Raw genomic sequence first — 10,108 nt, forward strand, 5'->3', positions numbered from 1 at the left:
AGGTATGGTATAAAATTTTATATGAAAGTGATCATAAGAACCATATGATCTAGAATTTAAGGGTATAGGTAAATGGCATTAAGTATTTACGATTTTGCCATCTTTTATTTCTCCAACTTCCACCATCCGTAACGTCGGACTACACCATCCAAATGCATTGAAATTTTACAGTCAGTTTTTATTTTTCATTTTCTTTCTATCCCCCAATTTGGGCCTTGATCGCTTATAAATGATCAAGATGCCTTTTTAATGGGTTATACCGTCCCGACGTCTAAATCGATGCTTTCATATATCTAATAGAGAAGTCAACCAATAGTTGTAGCATATACCTTATGATCTCTGAACTGAGCTATTCCTTCTGATATTTAAAAGGCCTGTTTGCCAGATCCAAATATGATAGACCATCAGATAACATATTAAAAGTAGGAAAACTTGATGGTTAGTACTTTGATCATGTATGTAGGTGTTTATACAGTCAATTTTGTAAACGGATGAACACAAGTAGGTTTTTAGAGTGATCAAGAGGTAAAACATATATATATTAGATTCAAGTAACTTGTTCACATGTGTAAGTTTCTCGTGTTGTAGTTCTGATGGTGCGTTAAGCATATTCATAGGTGGTGAACAAGATGAACGGATCAGAATCTCAATTTGATATGTGTACGAGCAAATGTAGACATCAAGTAGTTGGTTTACTATGATCAGGTGGTCCAAACTCATAGTGGACAATCAGATATCTGTACCTATCAGTGGATAGTTTAATAAACATTTGGTTATGATGGATAAGTGGGAATACTTGGACATATGATGATCTTGTCTTAAAATCAACAGTCGGATGACTTGATTTATGGATGAAGATCATTCTCAACGATCAGATTCATGTTGGAGAATAAATGTAAGGTGAAGATAGCTAAATTGCTATCATACACATATACATATTTAATTAAACTTCATGGTGACACTCGAGAACTTTTAATACTCAAGTATTAAAAAGTTCGAGGTGTTACAATCAGAGTCAACCGAATTAGCCTAACAACCAACCAACCATATGTGTCAACCATGTATGATCATGCCTGCCTAAATCTGAAGCAACCCATACCTTAAAGAGGCCTACTAATTACGATTAGTGATATGATCTCTAAGTCTTAAGAGTCGTGCATGGTGGTATGGGACACTGCGTTCGTGCTGTCGGCCTACGTTGGGGTGACGAGCTTCCCCGTAGTGACCAACGAGTGTAAGAGGTGATATATCATTATTCGAATGGCCCCCGTCAAATTACTCGACCGATGGTTCCGTGCCAAAGCACCGTTCGAACGAACCAGGCATGAATGGAATTGGATCATGAGTCATTTTCTTTATGGCGATTTGGTTTAATGTGACAAGCCCGCACCTCGAAAATGAGTGATCATACTCGGTGTTTGGGTGACAACCCATACCGAGTTAATTCTCATACCATTGGCTATCATGCCTTACCTTTGGAATTATTGATTTGTGAAATAAATGAGTGATACCTAAATTTAGTTCACGAATCATAGGCCCAGAGCTGCTCAGCCACCTTGGGCCAGGTGATCTAGATAAGTCCATTGATTAAATGGAAGTGTTTCAGCTTCCCCAATCCTGCTAGATGAATGGACTTAATTAAATACTTAGTTAATATTAACATTCATAACATTGCATTAACATAGGTTGTGGCGACTTGGGCGTTGTGTTCGCATGTTGAGGGAGTGTTGGCATTTGTGAATGTGGTGTTGGAGTCACTTATGAGGGAGTATTGGATTATGAGGGCATGCATCATCTCCTGACAATATGCACGTATATTAATAAGAGCATTTAGGAACTGGGTATTTAAGTTGCCTTAGCATTACTTATGCTAGTGAAATTAATAACATGTGCAACGTAGAGTTAATGGAACCATTGAGTTGAGCACTCACTCCCAATCTAGGACGGTGTTTTAAAACACCAACCAAGAGATATTATTGATGCAGGTACTATCAAGATCTCAAATGGGTAAGCTTAGAGTGGCTTGCACCGCCGATGTTGTGTCTCGGAGGATTGGATAAAACTAAAAAAAAAAAATTATACTTTAATTATTTTGGGTATGTATATTGTGGCTTGTATAATCCTTATTTGGATGGACACATATTTATTTATTTTTGTTATCTCTACCTCGCTTTGGACCCACTAAATTGAATTGCACTGCTCTGATTACTCATGTGTAAAATGAGTGTGAATATGAACGAGGTCACACGTGCATTTTATTTGGGTAACACCCGGAAACTCGGGATAAGGGTCTATGTACTCAGGTGCCGATTTTCGAGGTGTTACAATTATTTCCAAGCTTGACATGGAGAAAGCCTATGATAAGCTTCACTGGTGTCATGCCCCAAACTTGGAAACCGAGCTCACAAAATTCCCGATCATTGAATCTAGTGTCGATAGCCTCCGCAGTACCCCATTCTCAACTCGCAGCGCGCATACATCATATTCCGATCCTAGGATCCTACAAGGAGATTTTTAACACGAATTTATCTCATAAAAACCATAACCATAAGTTTACCTAAATCACAAAGGCAACATTATTATCACATATCCACTAATATAAATATTTAAATACAGTGCTAAAAGGGAAATACATATATATATATATATATATATCGAAATTAAAGCTCCAGAAGACCGCTGCACGTCCCAAGCTCAACGCTGCTGCAACCTAACATCACCTACATGCATCTATCATGCATAAGCTTATAGAAAGCTTAGAGGGTGGTGTAAGTGTATGCACAAGGTAAGTGCCAAGTATACAATACAATGCCATAATCATACAATATCAGAAATACTGGCAAGATCATGAATCATACGATATCAGAGTAAGAAGAAATACTGACAAGTCTATGAGTCATACAACATCAGAGTACGTAATGCAGATCATAATGAGCCAAATATCAGATACTAAGGAAGCAATGTAGATTAGCTATATAATGCGGTTCGACTATGCAAATGTGATGTGAATGAAGTGCCTAAGCTGGAGTGTGAAGCCGAGATGATAGTACGTAGTATCACAGGTTAGGGGGTCCACCACAAGGGACTTCTATCGAAACCAATCCCATAACTAAATTTGGATAGTCAGACTCAATGTGATAAACTCCTGATCTCAGGTTAGTCGTACGCCCCAATCGAAATCCTGGCCATTGCAAAGGTACATGTAACAAATAGTTACGCACCACCAACCCGAGTGGATAGTGAATGAATGAATGAGTATGCAACTCCTACTCCACAAATCAGTACTATACATCTCTGGGATCATCACCGGGGTCTATAACACTCTACGCCACCTACCGCCCCATCAAGCGCACAAGTGGGTAAGTAGAAAAGACCTTACTATCCACCTGCCAATATCGGGCCCGACTCATCGATAGTGAACCCATTCCTCAAGCTGGTTAGACTCAACCTAGCATTGCCTACTCCCTCAGGCAGGTAAGGTCACACCCCCTCCTAATCGACCATGACACAATGGGAGACGCGACCTACTGGTATACGGCCCTTATGCACTTATATATATCCACTCGGTCTAGACGTTGGGGCATCCTCTGGTACTAAGAGGGTTTAGGGATTTTCACCCAAGGCCATCTATGGCGGCCTGATGCTAGTAATAGATTTTGGATGTCCCATCTGGCCATCCATGGTATGCCTATGGAGGCTGCGACCCTAATGTCACTAGGGCATATAGTAATCACAACACACAATGTAAGATGCACGAGTCATACAATCCAGTCATGCATCAATCCTGCGTATACCGTGCGCTCATGTGAGATAATCTCCGCTTATCATGGAGTCTCATAACAACCTGCCCAATGACATGTGCAATGGTCAACCACATCTCACAACAAACATACAGATGATGTGTATGGGCATGTATTATGATGTTATGCTGTCTCATATTCATAATCGGTATCGACAACCAACACCAATAATCAGCATCGATATTTGGCCTCGATATTCAGAATCGGCCTCGACAATCGGAATAGGAATTGGCCTCAACAATCAGAATCAGCCTCGATAATCAGAATCGGCCTCCATAATCGGAATCGGCCTCCATAATCGGAATCGGCCTCGACAATTAGAATCAAAATCGGCCTCGACAATCGAAATCTGCCTCGATAATCGGCCTCGACAATCAGAATCGACCTCGATAATCGGCCTTGACAATCGGAATCGACCTCGAAATCGACTTCGACAATTGGAATCGACCTCGATAATCGAAATCGGAATCTGCCTAAACAATCAGCCTCGACAATCGAAATCAGCCTCAATAATCAGCTTCGACAATTAGAATCGGTGAGAATGGGCCTAGCAAGGCCTAAGGGAAGGTCACAATGTGGACATTCAAGCAACATCGCTCCCAAGCAGTGGCCCATATAAAGCTAAACATAAAGTGGGCCCATGGCCTCACACAAAGGCCCAATAAACATCGCAATGGGCCTCATATAAGGGCTACATACCCATCACTATGGGCCTCACTCATGGGCCTCATATACACAACAGGTGGGCCCTGCTCATGGGCCTAAAAATACAAGGTAGGTAGATCCTATAGATGAGGGTCAAATATTGCATATTAGACCCCAGTTACTGCCTGATTTTATATATATGATAATGCTTAATGTCATATTTTTATTGTGTTTTTATTGCACGATGTAATCAGGAGCGTGGACTGAAAAAGAGTACTAAAAGCGTGGATTTGACACTCCGAAGTCACCAGAGCAAGGGACGCACTCCAGAGAACCAAGACTAAAGAATTTACATGCCAAGGATCTGAGGAAATCAAGTCATTCACCTTAAAGAGGCCCGAAATTGATGCAGAATGCAAGATCGCATGGTTCACGCCATCCGATTGACTCAAAAATTCATATATGGCCTGGGGGCTATAAATTAACTGTACACGTAAAATTTTAGTCATTAGATATCTCGAGAAGTGGCCCAAAGGCTAGATCAGCCCCTTAATTCATTAAGTGAGGCCCACTTGCTATCTGGATATGCCTCAACTTTGGATTCAACACCTTAAATGGGGATACCAATTAAATGGATGGATTAGATTTCTCAAGAACATCGCAGTGGACCCCACCCGAACAGAGTGTGCATAGTGCACAAGTGCACTAGCCGTGCACAGCAAATGCGGAGACGGTTTAACCGTCTCTGACCGAAAAAAAAAAGGAAAGAAGGAAATTTCATTCTTCCTTCGTAACAGACGGACGACGTCCGTTTTGTGGAGGGCCACCTCCATCATCCGGACGGATTATCTAAGCCCTACATCATGTAGAGGGGCTCGAAAGAGTCGAACCCATGCTGACCGTTAGTGCCCATGTGTACACATGTGCTCACTACAGAGGCCACAAACGGGCTACCCTGCAACGTTCAAAAGTGATTTTATTGTGATTTCTTCTCTGGGTCGCGTCAATGGAAGTTCAAAACCATCCATTCTTAAGTGAAATTTAGTCTTGAATCTAATGGATGGGGTGGATTTCACTACAAGAAAAGAGGGCTTTAGCCTCGGTTCAAAACTGTGGCGAAAGCCTTTAGCCTCAGTTTTGCCTCAATTATCCAAACTGAGGTTGAAAACCCCGTGGCTAAAGGCTTTAGCCTCAGTTTTAGCAACCGACGCTAAAATGACTTTTATAGCCTCAGTTCCTCAAGTGAGGCTAAAAGAACCTTTTAGCTTTAGTTTTCTCGAAATGAGACTAAATCAAAATTTTAGCCTCCATTGTTTCCAACCGAGACTAAATCCAAATTTTAGCCTCAGTTGCCTCCAATTGAAGCTAAATCTATTTTTAACCTCGGTTCTCAACAACCGGGGCTAAAGCCTTTAACCACAGGAATTGTAGTCTCAGTTAAGGTAATTGAGGCAAAACTGAGACTAAAGATAGATTTAGTCGTGTTTCTTTCACTGTGTACCTGCCTGACAAAGATCCTGAATCATTGGCTCCCATGATTTGATTAATTAAAAAATTAAGCATTACAATTGTCATTAAGAATGCTCAATTCTCCAAAAAATGAAAGTAGTCCTTAGCGATTGAGTAAAAATCATCAAACAAAGATCCAAAATTGAGTTTCATAAAACGTTCAGTACATTGACTTAATATCACCCAAAAAAAAAATCTATTGCAATGTATTATATCTTGTCATTAAAGGATTTGTCGCAGGCTAGAAAAGAGACATCTACTGGTGATTACAAAATGGGCCATATTTAGAACATCACCACCAGCACAAAACGCACTTCCTTTCCCCTGCAACCATTTGAAACAGAACAATTAAAAACATGTCAGACAATTTTAGCAAAGAAAAGAAAAATTCTAGTCATTTTCCTGACTTAACATTATGATATTAATGGTATGTGATGAAGAATTTAACCATCAAAAATGAAAAAAACAATCAAAAGTATTCATCAACATGCCCCAAAAACAACAAGAACAACAACTATAAAAAAATGTTAACAATTGTTTTGTGGAATTGATGGTTCTTTGCCATCCAAATAACACAAAAGCTCACATCATGACAAGCCATAGGTTGAGAACTCTGTTTTTGGTTGGTGAGCATGGAAACATGAAATCCTCCATACATGGGTTATACCCTAATGACTTGAGCAATATTAAACACAACTTCCAAGTATAAAGAAGATCGGAAAATGAAATCCACTCTTCTTCTTCACTCTATCAAAGAGAAAACTCAACAGGTAGGAATTCATTACAAATTATAGTTCATGTACTTGAACTATGACATGACAAAAACTAAGAAAGGGACATACCTTAATATGTTGCTATTTTGTATATGTTGCTATTTTGAACTCCATCTGAAGGGATTCTGATAATCAAACCAATTAAAAAGATTAGGCTAATGACTTCAACTAAAAAGAAAATAAAAATTCTTTCATAAAAACAAAGATTCTAAGTTCATATGAACTGCGTAGCTTTTTAAGAAAGGATTAGTAACCAAGTCTTTGGCAGAAGAAGCAATATTTCTACCCCAAATTCTCACTTACGAATTCATAAAAAACGTCATGGACGGGCAATTTCAAGGCAAGCAAGCATTGACACATAGAAAAGCTCACATGCAAAGCACCCACATGGAGGAACCATCCCAATGCTTAGTTTCTCTAAGCCAACAATATCACAGCGAATGACACCATATGCAGGGTATGAAAGAAGATACATGCAACCATACATCAAAATCCATTGGGTACAATACGATAAGAAACTGTCATTGCTTCAGCAAAATCAGAAGAGTGTTCAAACAATAAAATGCCATCTTAAAGGGAATTTTATAGCAATTCCTCCAATAAAGGAATATATTTGTTTGGTGTATCGCCAAGGTTAAATACTAATTCTTCAAGAAAACACGTATGATAAGTTGGAGCTTTTTATCCTTCAGATCTGGGACACCTTTCAATGATCAAAATTGTTTATGTGATGGTCTAATTTTGAATGTGGGTGGTAAAAATAAAAATAAAAACTCTTCTGTTGGAATATTCTAACCTCTGGATTATTCAAAGCCCTTATATATTCAGTGGTTAAGCAGATCGCCTATATTCAAAGGAAAAGATGCAAACATTTTGGGTCATTGAAAAGGACCTGATCTGGCTATATATGCTAAAACAACTCAGAAATAGAACCAAAGTAATGGGCCATGATGCATTGGGTATGAAAACCATCTTGGGTTCTGTACAAGCGGTGTATGTGATAATCCAGACTATTAATTTGATGGATCTCAGCGTGGGTTGCGTAAGCTTACACTAGAAGTTCCTAATCCTTTGATCGACAGCTACAAACAAATGGTTTAATAAAAAGAAAGCAAAAGCTAGGGAAAAGCCAAAAAGCACAAAGTTGTGGTCAGGAACTTCCACATAGAATCAGAAATAAATCATACTAACGTGAATCAATTAATTTTGAGCTTGGATGGATAATTACGTACCATTCTCATTTTGAGCTCGAATCGACTGTTATTGCCTGTGAAAATTAACTGTAGCTTTTAATCATTGCCAATAGAAACTAACTTTTTAACCACCTCTAGAATAAAAGGAAGCAAACAGTAGACCACATTCATGTATGCATCCAAATCAAAGTCAGCAACTATTCTGGCCTTTTTCTCTCCTTTCTTGAGTTCCTTCAGGAGCTCTTCCATCACATGACATGTAAAATAAAATTTTAAAAATTCAATCTTGGAATATGTGCAAAAGTGCAAGTCATGTTGGCTAATGTATGCTAATGTTTTCTGAGGGATAAATTCATCTATCTTAAACCCATTATAGGAGACCCCTCATTCCACCTGTTGAAGAACAAAACAGAAATGCAGAACTGAGCTTAAATATTTGACAGCCAAGGAAAGTAAACAAAAGACAAACAAAATGGAGAACACTTGTCCAAAAGAATAGCTAGAGAGAATCTAAAACTAGAAATCTCAAAATCTAATTGAGGAAATGATACAAAACCCATAGAGAAAAAGGAAAAGAAATGTAATAAGCATGGGGGGAGAAAACTAATATTGGACTCCAAGTCCCGACAGTTAAGGCCGTGTTTGGATGCTCACCCAAAATTGAATTACAATAGTTCCATTCAATGAGTAAATGACTCTAGTGCGGCTAGCCACTCAAATTGAAATTATTATCATTCCAAGTCCAACTGGCCAACTTAAAAGCCCATGGAATTGCAACAAATTAAAATGGCGCCGGTCACAATTTGGCCATATTCTTCTCATAATGAATTTGAATAATTGCAATACGGTTCAACAAAGCATCCAAAGAGATCCTGAAAGAAGCAAAACTAATAAATGAAAAGGATAGTAGATGATCAGAGTCTTCAAAAACAAATGTGGATGGCAACTTTTAGACAAAAAAAAATCACAACAGTTATGCAAAAGAATAAAAACTGATAAATAACAAACATCCATTTTCAAATAGATATCTCAATGACAATATATATGAAGAGAGGCCATGAAGCAAAATGAGAATAATAATAGAAAAGGTGGGGGCAAACTGCCTAAATTCAAACTAGAAATTTCAACTAGGAAGTAAATGAAGTAGCTCAGAAATCAATAACCCAATAAAGAAAGGATATAGACCTTAAGGGAGTGATCTACCCTCCCTGACATTCAATAAAAAATAAAAACAAAAACATGTGAATAGATTGAAAGAACAACAATCCACTATCAAAATAGTGTGAAAAGTATACTAAGAAGCAAAGGAATGAGAATGCCCATTCCACCGTGTATTCATATGATATCAACCAAAAACCAAAAATTAAGAAGAATCAAATTCTTATGCTCAATCAGATTTCGTTCAAAGTCAACATAAGAATCCTCATTCTCAGAAGTCAACAAATATAAAAGAAAATCCACACTATTTTACCATCACACATTCAACCAAAAAGAAAAAGAAAAAGAAAAAAACTGATCCAAATATAGCTCAGCACAAAAGATTGAACAGCTTTGTTTGAGTTTTAAGTTTTTACAAGTGGAGCCCATGGTTCACTGAATTCAAATAGGTGGATGTCATCATCCTTTCATGGGGGTCACCTAATAGATGTCTAAGAAAGAAAAACAGCAAGAGTTCATACCATGATACCATTCACAAATCTCTGTCAAGGAAGTGTGTCATGGATGAGACATGAACTACCTTCAGTTCAGACCCATACTTCAGTCTTGAGCGTGTCCCAACTATGGAATGTTCAACACTGCATTCCCTTAAGAAGCAACAATATGAAATTATGGAGTCCAAAAACTGTAGTAATAATAAGTAAGCACAGGTAAATATTTGTATCAAAGAGTTAAAGGCTCATTAGCAAGAATACTAAATACACATCATACCTGGCATTTTTCTATCTTCGTTGGTGGTAAAAACCTAGGAGACGTGAAGATTGGCTTCAGCAGATCATAAAATTGAAACTTGGGAGGCTTCACCAAACATTAGACAGCTTCAGTTTGAAAAAAAAAATATTGTCAAACTAAAAATTAAACTATACAAGACAAGTAGTTCACAGGAGATTTACCTAATATGTGAGAGCCAATTTAGCATCAAAAAAGGATTTAACGGTCCCAATATCTTCCCACTAGCTATTAAATAGAT

The 10,108-nt window shown here is 38.2% G+C and overlaps 1 long non-coding RNA gene across 2 annotated transcripts; it reads right to left on the bottom strand.

Moving 5' to 3' along the window:
* Positions 1-6,064: 6,064 nt before the first annotated feature.
* LOC131216877 (uncharacterized) lies at positions 6,065-10,108 on the bottom strand. 2 transcript variants are annotated; one of them, XR_009157080.1, is made up of 4 exons: positions 10,032-10,108; positions 9,850-9,936; positions 9,659-9,763; positions 6,065-6,278 (listed from the first exon to the last, which is right to left on the bottom strand). It is a non-coding gene; the product is annotated as an uncharacterized LOC131216877 (long non-coding RNA). The 2 variants fall into 2 exon arrangements; XR_009157079.1 differs by lacking the exon at positions 9,850-9,936 and having other exon boundaries at positions 10,032-10,077.

This window comes from Magnolia sinica, chromosome 10 (genome assembly GCF_029962835.1).
Source record: "Magnolia sinica isolate HGM2019 chromosome 10, MsV1, whole genome shotgun sequence".
Taxonomy (NCBI): Eukaryota; Viridiplantae; Streptophyta; class Magnoliopsida; order Magnoliales; family Magnoliaceae; genus Magnolia; species Magnolia sinica.